Below are 12,880 nucleotides of genomic sequence, written 5' to 3'. Positions count from 1 at the left end.
GCCAGTCCTGCGCCGTGAGGCAGAACGGACTTTGCGGGGCGAGGCGCTGCCCCGGGGTCCCACCTCCCGGGGGAGGGGACCTCGCAGACCCCACAGGAAGGCCCAGGCGCCGGGAAATAGTCTCTCCCACACAACAGAGAGGCGGCCCGTCTTTCTCCAGCAAAGGGCCCTGCGACCTCCCAGAGAGGGGATCCCTCACATCTCCTTTGTGAGGGGATCCCTCACAATGACGGGACCCGCAGACTTCAGACGCAGTTACCCTATCCTTTAAGAAAGGGCCCTTTCATATACGTATGAAAGAAACCGCAAAGCTTTCTCTGAAGCACGTCGCTTTGGCATTTCCTCCCTGGGAAGACTGGGGGGCATGACCGCTTCCCCGCTAGTTCCCACCCCACTGCATTTAGTATTAATTTGTCCCAGTCTAAGCAGCTTGCAAGTCCTCTCCCTAAGTCATTAAAACGCGTGTCCCCTTTTTGTTTTACCTTTTGTTCCTGCTCGGGCAATTACAAATAACTGTCCAAAGCATGATTTTTTCTTCCTTTAAAGTCTCCTTAAGGGTAAAGAATCTCAAGCAGTTCAGCTTTATCTGCAGTCCCACCCCTGTAAATCAGTGGTGTCCGGGCATAGTTTCACTCCAGAGGCAGAAGAAAGGGAGGAGTGAGGATCAGTAAAGGTTAAAGAATTTAGAATAAATACGAGCGTGGGGGAGGTGAAGAAGAGAGATGGGATTGAAGGAGAATTGAAGATCGATTTTGATCAAATGGATCAAAACTTTGTTTTGTACCTCTGCTCTAGTAAGACCTTTGCACCCTCTCTGCCACATGGGACTTGGAAATATTAGTTGTTACAAAAATTGCTTCCAGTTTTGAATGTGCTACTAATCATTGTCTAGGTTTTGATAACGAGTAAATTGGCTCCCTCTGGCCTAAAATTACTTACCTGTTTTTTAAAAAAGATAACATTGTTGTATCTTTTCTAGTTAGAACTTCCTACTCTGTAGGTGAACAAAATAAGGAGCAGAACTTAAACACCATAGAGAGGGTTACTGATACCTGCAACTAGTCCATTGGCTCTTTGTAGGAACTGTCTATATATTCTTTGCATCTTGTGCATAGTACCTAGAACAGCAACTTACATGTAGAGATCAGATGTTTGCTAGAACATTCCTTTAAAATATTGAGGTTTAGCTAAATGGAAATTAAGTCATTGTGCCTTCATCTACTAGCTTTGTGACCTTAGTTAAGTGACTTAACTTCTCTGTGTCAGTTCCTCATCTATGTGGACATAATACCTATATTATCTACTCGCGATTGTTATTAGATGTGTTAATACATGTAGAGTGGTTAGAACAGAGAATGGTATATTTTAAATATGGCAGATGAAAAATGTTGGCAAAGATAATAATCGTAAGAATCATTCTTATGAGAATCCTCAATTTCTCATACCACCCATGCAAATCTTAGTAATTGTTACAACTCAGAAACCAGGGTGATCAGGAATGAGTAGTTTCTTCTGAAAGTCTGAAATTGCTCATCTTTGGCTCATAGCTCAAATGGTCATGGTTAGAGCCAGCACGGTTGACTCCAAGGATCCTGTGCTCTACAAAGGGCCAGGAGTCAGAGTATAGGGACTCTTTCTGCATATTTTTACTCAAGCCAGACTCCTAGGGTTCTCTGCTGCTGCTTCTCTAATTAACCTTACAAAGGATGTCTTGAGTAAACACAATTAACAGAGATAAACAAGTCTCTCTTCTTGGCTGGAGTCTAAATTGATATATTGAGAAATGTTTATATTCCAGCAGAACTCAACATTAAGTTTTTACATTAAGAATCTAATCACTGGCCTGAAACTCGAGGTGAATTTGGGTTTGATGAAGGAAACTGGAAATTCCCTAATAATTAGTGGGTCTGAATAAATGAGTTGTGGCTGGGATCCTCTCCTGTGGTGGTGGGATCTGGGGACATTAGGATGGCTAGAGACTTCTGGCCCAGCATACCCAAGGCCACTATCCGCTGTTTCCTTCACCATGGCACTGCTGCCTTCTCCGTCTGCTGCAAACAGGTTTTCAAAACGTGGAGATTTTTCATGTTCCTGAAATAGGGAGAGCATGAGCTTTCTGAAAAGCGTGGGGGTGGAAACACTTAAGACACTTAGCATAAAAGTCAAGACAGGTTGTAATCTCTCTTGAATTTCCACTTGCTCAAAGCTGTCTTTGTCCACTGACATTACCTTCCTACCCCCTTCCCACCCATCTTTACAATTGTTCCATGTGTCTAGAATAAGTTTCTGTTCTAAATCTAATGCTCTCAGTTCCACTGTCACCACAGCACAGCCATTTCACTGCTTCTTAAATTAAAAAAAGAGAAAGGAAATAATTTCTAAAAGTATTTTTCTTCGAGAAAACCTTTTCTGGATTGTCGTGTGTGAGTGTGTGCGTTTCTTCCCTGGCTTGTGCTTCTTTATTGCCCACATTTTCATTTATATTCTCCACACCCTAAACTAACCTGGACATGTATATGATGTAAATGCTTTCCTCTCTACTCTTGTAGTAGATGACTGTCTTATTCTACCATCTGTATGTCTCAGAAGTGTTTGTTCTTCCTAGTGGGTTTGTCTTAGATTGCAGGCCCTCAGGGGTTACAGCCACAGTCAGTAGGTCCCCACACTGCCCAGAGCAGTTCCCTGTCATCATTTGAGATGTCTAATGATGATAATTTCCTTCTCTGCTATCGTGTATGCTGATGGGCTGATGCTGATGAGCTTCTGTCTCCTCCCTCAGTCTCCACTAAGCCTCCCAGTAAAAAGCTGGTGACCTCTTTCTCCCAGTTTGTTTTCACTAAACTTGGATTCAGAAGACCTGAGTTTCAGTCCTAGTTCTGTCCTTTGCTAACTCTATTCTCTGACAAGCCACTGACCTCTGAGGTCCAGCCTTCTCATCTCTAAAAGGGGACGCTATTGATGTCCCTGATGAGGACATAAATGAATAGCAGCTGTGGAGCACTTGTAAACTCTGAAACCGTTTACAAAGCTCAAGGATGCTGATTACGCTTGCTGCCATCCCAGACCTCGCACTGTTCTTTAGTATCAACAATTCAAACTTTACAGCGATTTTCACCTAATTTCGCAAGCTTTGAGTGGGGATTTAATGTTTTAGATTTGGGTAGGAATCTAATTCTCAGGGCAAAATTCTTTTTTAGAATTTAGGTTCCGGAGGAGTTTCTTATCTAGGCACTATTTTATGAGGCCTAGCTTGAGGTGATACATAGTAATTACTCTGTGCTTCAGTTTCCCCATCAAGAAAATGACCATAATAAGGATTTCCAGAAGGAAAAATAGTAAAATATTAAAACATTATTGATGAAGTAAAAGAGTGAAGGGCAAATATGAAATTGATTTATTCTCACCCTTTGTGACTCAGTTTCCCCTTCAGTAAAGTGAAGATAAATTCTTGTAAGAAAGAAAACTTTATTATTTGCATTTTACCACAGTGGACTCCAGTAGCTCATAAGATTTTGTGTTGTGGTTTATTTTTCCCATCAACTCAAGGTTGTTGTGAGGATAGAGGAATTAATGTCAGTAACGTGATTGGGGATCCCCAGACTAAAGGTTAAATGAGTCCAAAGCAGAAGTAACTTTGCCCAAAGTTACAGCTCAACCAGAAGGAGCAGAGAGTCTGGCTGTTTATTTAGCAGTGACTTGGGGACTCAAGGATTCTCCCCAATTCCACGTCCATCACAGTCCACAAATACCCCTTCCTCTCATTTCCCTTTTTCAGGTGTTGGTTCCCCTCTCTCAAATCAGTGCAAAGGAGAGTGTAGTGAGAGATCACGAAGGAACAGAATGGGAGACAGGATTAACATGAGGAAATGACCATTTAAGCTATTTTGCTGACCCCCCCACCCCCACCCCTGCCTTCCCGCTGGCAGCCCAGGAGAAAGATTCCCCTGACCAAATGTGACTACCAGAATCTATGTATTTCTGAAGGCTTGCTTATTCCAGGAAGCCTGCTAAGTTAATTGGAGCAGACAGCTAGCTTCTTCTGGTCTTAACCTATCTAGGGTGTGTTTTCCAAGGCCTGGCATTTGTTCCCCACACTTATAATACCAGAAACCTTAACCTGTTTACCACATAAACCTTTTTGCTTTCTTTTGTATTTATTCACTGTTCATATCCGGCTCTCATTGTGTTTTCTTTATGACTGTCCATATCATTTGTCATCCTAAGAGGGCAGAGGCTGTGCCTATCATTATATATATAGTGACCAATAAAAATGATGATCACTGTACTAGAGACATAGGGATCATAGTCTAACAGATGCCAGTAATGGAGTGAGGCTTCGAATCAAGTTAATTAAGACTGTCACTTTAAGAATATCTTAGAATAACTTTGCTTTAATAATTACCCATGTATTTATGGACTTGTAGAATCTTAAAGATGGAGCGAATGTCAGAGGTCATCTATCTCATCCTCTCATGCAGTTGCCACCAGCCTTTCCTCGAAGCCTAATGATGATGTCATTACTTTGCCCAGCAAGCCAGTCAATGTTTTTCATCATAAAATATATCTACAAAGAGTATATAAAAATGTATATGGATCAGTTGAAGGAAAATAATAAAACACTTCAGTACCTACCACTCAGGCAAATAATCGAAATTAGCATGGCCCAGAAGTCTTCTTTGCCTCCCTTGGATTTCAACCAAGTTCAATGCTTAGATCAACCTAATCTGTAGAAAGTTCTTTCTTATATGGAGCTGAAATGTGTTCTGTGGACTCTACACATGACTCCTGATGTGGTGCTGTGATTAAATTTAATGTAATTAAATTTAATGTTTCTTCCATGTGACAACCCATCAACTATTTGAAGACAGGTATTATGCCAGAGTTGCCAGAAGAAACATCCTCATCCTTAGTTCCTTTCCTCTTCTAATGTGGCTTCCGTAGCCAAACACAATCCTCCACAGACCTGCTCTGACTAGCAAAGAAGAGAGTGAAACTCTTCCCTCCTTAATCTGGGCATTTTTTTTTTTTTAAGATGGCCTTGGATAAGATTGACTGTTTCAGAGATCATAGTACACTGCTGAGTTGATAGTCAAACTCCTCATGGCTTTCTTATAAGGACTGTTAACCCAGGTCTCTTCTGTTAAGTAGTTTTTAAACCTAAATGCAAGACTTTACATCAATTACATTAATTCCTGTCAATTTTATTTTGTTAGTTTTCTCTGTTATTCATTCCAGCCCGTCTATATCATCTTAATTTATTAGAATGTATTATTGTATAATTTGATAGACTACTTGGAGCAAGCATGAAAACAACTTCTGTGGAATACATTAAAACACCAGTGTTAAATTAACCCAAACGCAATCAAATATTTTCAGAATGTTTCATAAGTCACTGCAGGATGGTGCAGTGTCTCATGAATTATTGTGCCTTTGATCTGTGGGATGCCAGTCACTAGTGTTGCAGGTAATGAGATTCCAAATAGCAGAGTGCTTAGTGCATGAAACTCTGGCAGAGAGTTAAAGCCACTGTGGAAAGCAGAGAACATCAAAGTGAGCTAGTCATTATGTTGGCAGTGGGGAGAGGGGAGTGGGAGTTCATGTACAGTAGTTGGAAATCATAAGGAACTGGGAATCTATCATATTTTGGCATCAATTCAGAAGGCGGAACTTCTAGATACATGTATTGCCAGGATATATTTCTCTCAACAATAGATTATTGTAATGGGCTTGGCTAATGTGCTTGCAATAATGTGTGAGGACCGGGTTCATTGGCACAAGTTTTAAAAACTCACCATCATGATAGCAACAGGTCTTGATTTCATAGCAAAAATTTGGGCTGCCAATACTTTAAGGAAAGAAGAAAAACTCAAAACTTGTGAGGAAAACACCCTAGCATGCACCTCCTTCCCCTGGCACTTAGGAAAGCACCTGGGGCACAGAGAACAGGCCCTGCAGAAGCACAAACACACACAAGTGCCATCTTGTCCAGCTTCTCCATTATGCAGATGTTGGTTGCAGACCAAGTCTTCTCCTGCCCCTGCATGCCAGTCTGGTCCAGAACAGCACTAGTTTCTCTTAAGTTCCATGTGGAAAATATTTTGCCCTGAGACTGCCCCTGAAGCCCTGAAACACACATTGAACCTGAGTGCTTTAATTGAACCTCGTTACTTGAACTGTGTGTGGGAGGCATGGGTCTCTTGGGTCTGAAATAAGGCCAGAGAAGACTCAACTCTCAGTTACACAGTTTGTCTTATGGTGCCAAAACACACTGCTGCTGGGAACCCAGGTACTTGTGGTAACTCTGGTTTTTTTGCCTCCCCTGCTTCTCATTTACTCCATGTAATTCACATCTTACCTGCCCGAGTCCTCTCAGCTTGATGCGAAGAGAAAAGTGGGAATTCAATGCAAATCATAAGACTCTCTAACATTAGGAGGGTAGCCAGAATTTGGGGAACAACCAACTCAGTTACTTGCCCTCACAACCAGTGACACTCATTAGTTAGGTGCTTGGTTCTTCCCTATTCTGTAGAACATGGAAGGTCAGATATGTGGGGTTTCGTGGAGCAAAAGTGACTCATACTAGAATCCAGCAGTGCTTTGTGTGGATTTGTGATTTGCTTCCTGCAATTCCACAGAACTGAAATCAAATACCATTTCAAACAGTTCAATCTTGTAGTTACTCGTGTATCTCTATTTCTCAGTTGAAATTGCTCTCAGCATAACAGAGCATTATGGGCCTATTGGCCAAGTTCACTAAGATCATTTTTTTTTTTTTTTGCAACAAGGTCCCACTCTGTTGCCCAGGCTGGAGTTCAGTAGCATGATCTCAGCTCACTGCAGCCTTGACGTTCTGGGCTTAAGCCATCTTCCGACCTCAGCCTTCTGAGTAGTTGGGCATGCACCACTACAACTACACCTGGATATATATATATATATTTCTTTTTTTTTTTGTAGAAACGAGATCTCACTATGTTGTTCAGGCTGGTCTTAAACTTCTGGGCTCAAACAGTAGCCCCTCCTCGGCATCCTAAAGTGTTGGGATTATAGGTGTGAGCCACTGTGCCCAGCCAAAATTATTCTTTGTTAGAATAGAAATGGCTTGGTGCTATAAATACTTGCTGACATACCACCTTTGCTAGTACCAACAGAACAGAAGGGCTGCCCAGTTCTGAAAGATGTTTTTCTAGAAAATGCAGTAACTTCTTAGATTTGTATAATTATATTTTTCAAAGCATTTAAAAAACATTTTAATTATTAATTCATCCATTATTTATTCATTCCACAAAAATTCATACAGCAGCTACTGTGTGCCATTCATCATGCCAGATTTTGGGGAGACAAAGCTTACAGAATTTGGTCTCCTCTTATTGTAATAACAGTTCTATTAGCAATACTCCCTGCAATCATTTAAGGTGTGAACCATAGCTTTAAATAAAGTTAAATATTAAAGGTGTTCATCTGTTATGCAGGCCAAACATATGAACAGAGTAAACATATGGACCGAGTTTAATGTAATCAAATATAACACAAACAGATTCATCTAGTTCATTAAATTCTATCTGTGCATTCCTTTAACAGATACTGGTTGCGCACCTACTATGAACCAGGCACAGTGCTTTTCTGGGGGTACACAGATGATTGAAACACTGGTCTCCACTTCAAAGAGCTAATGGGAGAGGTAGACCCATAAGCAGACAACTGTGACTCAATGTGGGAGCAGAGTGCAACGGTTTGGTAACATACCCAGTAGTCATTCCCAACCCTTTCTGGCTTCCAGAGCCCTCTTCCCATTATAAAAGTGACAATGCTTTCGTATCTTTCCTTGTAACCAGGAAAAGGGCAGGTTACCAAATCCTGGTCAGTCTACTGGAAGGATTTTAGCCAAGATTTTTCACCTGAAAACAGAGAGGAACTCCTATCCCTGAATCGCCTTCTGTTATGGGCTGAATCATATTCTCTTAGAATTCATATGTTCAAGTCCTAACTCCCAGGACCTCAGAATGTGACTGTATTTGGAAATAAGGTCTTTAAAGAGGTAATGAGGTTAAAATAAGGCCATTAGGGTGGACCCTAATCCAGTATGACTGGTGTTCTCATGGGAAGAGGACATTAGAATACAGACATTCAACAGAGGGAAGACCACGTCAGGACACAGTGAGAAGAGGCCATCTATAAGCCAAGGAGAGAGGCGTCCAAAAGAGCCAATCCTGCCAATACTTTGATCTTGGACTTCTAGCTTCCAGTATTGTGAGGAAATAAAATTCCTGTTACTTAAGTCATCCACTCTATGGTACTTTGTTATGGCAGCTTTAGCAAGCGAATATACCTTTCCTGGTTTTAAATGTTGTCACGTAAGTTTGGAACGGCTGCAGCCATCCTGCAAAAGGGCTGAGAGAATTGCAGAGGTGCTGACTTAGAACCCTGATATCACTAAGCCAACCCTGGAATCATCTACTTTCAGACTTCTTGTGAAGAGACAATAAGACCCTATTGTTTCAGTTGCTTTAGGTGTGGGAGTTCTGTTACTCACAACCACAAGCATCCTAATTGATACAAGCAAGGATAGAGACATTGTGGTATCGCAGGGACACCAAGAAGAGATGTCTAGATGACAATTAAGCTTGGGTCTTTAAAGATGTTCAGCAATTAATCAAATAAAGAACTGGACAAAGGGCATTTCAGGCAGAGGGGATAATAACAAGAGCAGAGAACACCAGATACGTGACAGAAACTTAGTTACAAGCCTTTGGGTGCTGTAGGATTTCAAGTGTGGAGCCAAAAGTGGCAAGAAATGAGGCTGCAAAGATTGGCAGGAGCTGGATAGTGGAGTGAGGCCTCAGTTGCTGCTATGAAGCTGTGACTTTTTCCCTATTGGCTTGGTCAGAATTATGTGAATGGAAGATAAATTTAAGGGGTCAAAATTGGAGGCAGGATTCTAACCAGAACTTTTATGAGCATTCAAGAGAGAGGAGGGAAGAGAATCAAGGCAGTAGAATAGAGAGAGGAGTGACTGATATTAGAAAATACACAAGGCATATTTTAAAGATGTTGCATATCAATATTATTGTGCTGTATGGCAATTAGGTGTAAAAGGTAAAGGACTATAATTTATAATGTAGCTGAGAACAGAAAGCTGAACTTTATCCTGAATGCCACACTATTTTTATAATTTTTAATGAAAACTTTACAAAAATGTACTATCCACTTCCTTGTTTTCTTCCACAGAGTTTACTAGACGTAAACTAACCTTTTCTTGATGACTCATGGTCATCATTATGAAAAAGGGAGGCATGATGGTGTAGAGAAAAGGGCAAAATCATGGTGTAGAGGAAAGGAGCTTGCATTAGACATCATGCAATCTGGGTTTATTCCCAGCTTTGCCACTCGCTAATCTGTATGGTCATGAAAAAGTCACTAAGGCTCTCTGAGTATTTGTTTCTTCCTTGGCTGCCTGTTTCACTGTGTGGGAAAGGGCTTGCTAAAGCACCAGGCACCATACAATGAGATGTTAGGATGGTTTTTCTAAGATGAAGTGACATATAACACAATGCTTGTCTACTTTTGAGTCCCATTGTCCTTTGCTCCTAAAGCAAATCTTTGAGGTTGTTTGCTGTCTCTTTGTTCTCAAAATGCTTCCTTCTCTAGAAGGCTTTTCACTCACACCCCACCTTGCTCTTCAAGGGCCATGGGCTGGGAAGCCAGAGGTCAAACTTCTTAAATATTTTTTCCAATGTAACCCAGTAAGGCTCCGTGTGGAGGCCTAAGGACCTGGCTTTGGTTCAATTTGTGTCAGTTATTTTTGGTGCTTAAAGGCCTTTTTCACTTCCGGATTTGGTGCTGCATTCCACAGAATTGAGGTTGTCAGAGCTTAACTTACAGTTAAGCGGGTGTGACTATGGTGCTTTTATACTGCCAAATGAACTATTCAGTTTTAATCCTTCCTGTTGAATTATCTCTTTTATCTCTCTGTAACCAGTTTTCTATGATATCATGGACAGATCTATCCTCACCACCACCCACACATCATGACATAAATTAAGACAAAAATCTTGACCATAAGTTTTCGACAGAGATTTATTGCATTCCCTCTTTTAAGGATTTAGGGTCCCTGAGTTTCCTCCTCCCTTCCCCTGCAATCTAAAGAAGTCCTTGACAGCATTTTGAGGGGCTTTCAGCCCCCCAACACTGCTTGTGGGAGCCTAGGATATAAGGCCCAGGCATAAGAACATGAGTAGTTCATTTAAATCATAGTAGATAATTACATGAGAAGATGTATAGCATCATGCTTAAAGCTTGGACTTTTGAATTGGACCACTTGAGCTTGGGTGTGTTGCATACTTCTCTGGGTCTCAGTTTCCTCTTCTGTAAAATAAGAGTAATACTTTCTGGCAAGGAGTCAATGTAATAATGCATATAAAGCACTTAGCACAGACCCTGGTACAAAATAAGTGCCCCTTAAATGGAAGGTGACCATATTGGTTAGAGACACCAGTCATGGGAGATAGTAAGGCTTACAGGAGAAGGATCTGGATTCCTTCAGACAAAAGGAGAAGATGGAAGTTGTTTGGAGATGGAGAGAAGAGGATCTCAGAAGAGGGTTAGGTGTTTGGGTAGAATGGGTTCTAGACAACAGGCTAGATTTTGGATTATCCATTGAGGGTAATTTCTGGGTTCTGACCAGGCCAAGTTAGGTCTGGGATGTGGAAAGGAGAGATACCTTGGGAGACTGAGGTGTTCACTACCTTCTTTAGTGACCTCAGCCAAGTCTGAAACTTCAACCATCACATCAAGAAACTCTAGTCTTCATTACCCCAGGTGTTCTCCTTTCTCTCTCGTACATCTTTCCTTCTGAATCTCCAACAAGTTACCTTGTGTGGTAGGTTAAAGATGGCATAAATTCTTTGACATGCCTCCCTTGAGAGGTGGGATCTATATCCCCTTCTCCTGAATTTTGGCTGGCCTCTGACTGCTTTGGCCAGTAGAATACAGCAGAAGTGACATTGTATGAGTTCTGAGGCTAGACTTTAAGAGGATTTGCAGCTCCCACCTTGCTCTCTTGTAATTCTCTTCAGCTGCTAAGAAGTTTGATTTCTCTACTAGGGAAAGCACATACACAGACCCTGAGACTACATGGAAAGGGGAAAGTACCCAGCTGAGTCCAGCCTCTCGCCAGTTTAGGCAAGGTGGAAGACATATAAGCAAAGCCATCTTGGGCTGTCCAGCCCAGCTGAGCCACCAGCTGAATACCACTGTGTTAGTCCAGTCAATGCCTCGTGGAGCAGAAGAATCACCCAGCTGAGCCTTGTCCAAATTCCTGACCTACCAAATCATAATTTACAATAAACTGGTTCCTGTTTTAGGCAGCTAAATTTTGGGGTAGTTTATTATGTAGCTATAGATAACAGAGCAAAATGACAAAGTAAGGTTTATTTACAGTTTTTTTGAGTGGGTACAAGGGAACTTCGGGGATAAAAAGGGCTCCCCATGATCTCCATCAAAATATTTTCAGAGATAATTATTGGAATGAGGAGTACAATCAATCACATCATTGTTACCAGTGAAAGACCCAACGCTCAACTGACCTGGGAAAGGCAATTGACTAAAACTTACCTCACTCCTATAAGAATGGATTCTACCCTTCAAATTATTTCATGTTTAAATGAAAAAATTTAGGAAAATATTTGGGGGGCCTCCTCCCACTGAATAATGGAAGGGGGTAGAAGGGATCTGGGATAAAAGAATTGAAAAGAGGACTGCAGAACAGTTTCCAGAACTTGACAGTTTTGCTTAGAACCAGAGCTCCATTTTCCTTCAATCATAAGTGGAAAAAAAATAAAATCTCTGCCCCAGGTATCTTGGAGGGGCCAGCCATACACACAGCCTGGGGTGATAGGCACTATCCTCAAAACTCAGAACCAAACTCAGAAAAACTGAATTTGGAGAAGTTCCTTGCTCAGGAGCTGAAATTCAGATGCCGGCTCTCCTGGCTCTTTTTCTGAGGGATTTTTCTATTGCATTGTGGTGTTTCCTTCACCCATGTTGCCAAAGACAGAAGTACTTATAAATAGTGATTATCTTGCAGTTCTCTGGAACTCCAATTCTCAGAAGCTCAACCTTCTTCTCAGAGTGGTAACCTTCTGTCATTTTGAGAAGGTGAGAAAGGGCAGGTGTGTTCCATTATCTTTGATGAAGATGGAAACTAAACATGGAGACGTGGGCTTGAACACAGCTCATGCTTCGGAGAGAGGCGTACTGATGTGGCGGGCAGAATTTCAAAGGGTTCAGTTGTCTGTCCTCAGGCATTTACCTTCTAGATGGAGATATGGCATCTGCTCCCTCTAAGCAGGATCCAATCAACTGCAGTATAATGCTGCACCAGAATCAAGGAGAGATGGGGTAGAGAAGGTACTAGCCAAAGGTGGTCTCACAAAGGAAGTGATAGGCATGAGCTGGGAAGGAAGAGTAAGGAAGGATATTCTAGGAGGAAATGCTCTGTGCAAAGTTTCAGAAGCAGAGACAAGCAATGTTCATGTTCAAGACATGATAAGAAAATTGCCTGAGATACAGCACAGGCCCTAGCTGAGGAGGCAGGAGAGGTATGATTAGGAAATTAGAGGGAGGGAAAGAGTGATTAATAATAAAGGGAGGCCTGCACTCTTTGGGCCTGTTTCTTTCTGTGGATCTCTGGACCTCCAGTAAGAGTCCTTTGGTCTCAAGACTAAGCCTCTAGCTCTTCCCAGTTCCATTTACATTCCTAACTCCCATCTGTATCTCCTGTCTCAGCAGTGATCACCGTAGCACTCATAGTAGCCACCATCTGTGGAGTGCTAGGCACTGCACGAAGCTCTTTCTCTACATTTCTCTTTTGACCCTCCTGGAA

This window comes from Nomascus leucogenys, chromosome 12 (genome assembly GCF_006542625.1).
Source record: "Nomascus leucogenys isolate Asia chromosome 12, Asia_NLE_v1, whole genome shotgun sequence".
NCBI classification, from domain to species: Eukaryota; Metazoa; Chordata; class Mammalia; order Primates; family Hylobatidae; genus Nomascus; species Nomascus leucogenys.
The sequence above is the reverse complement of the archived record's forward strand: the minus strand, read 5'-3'. Positions refer to the sequence as shown.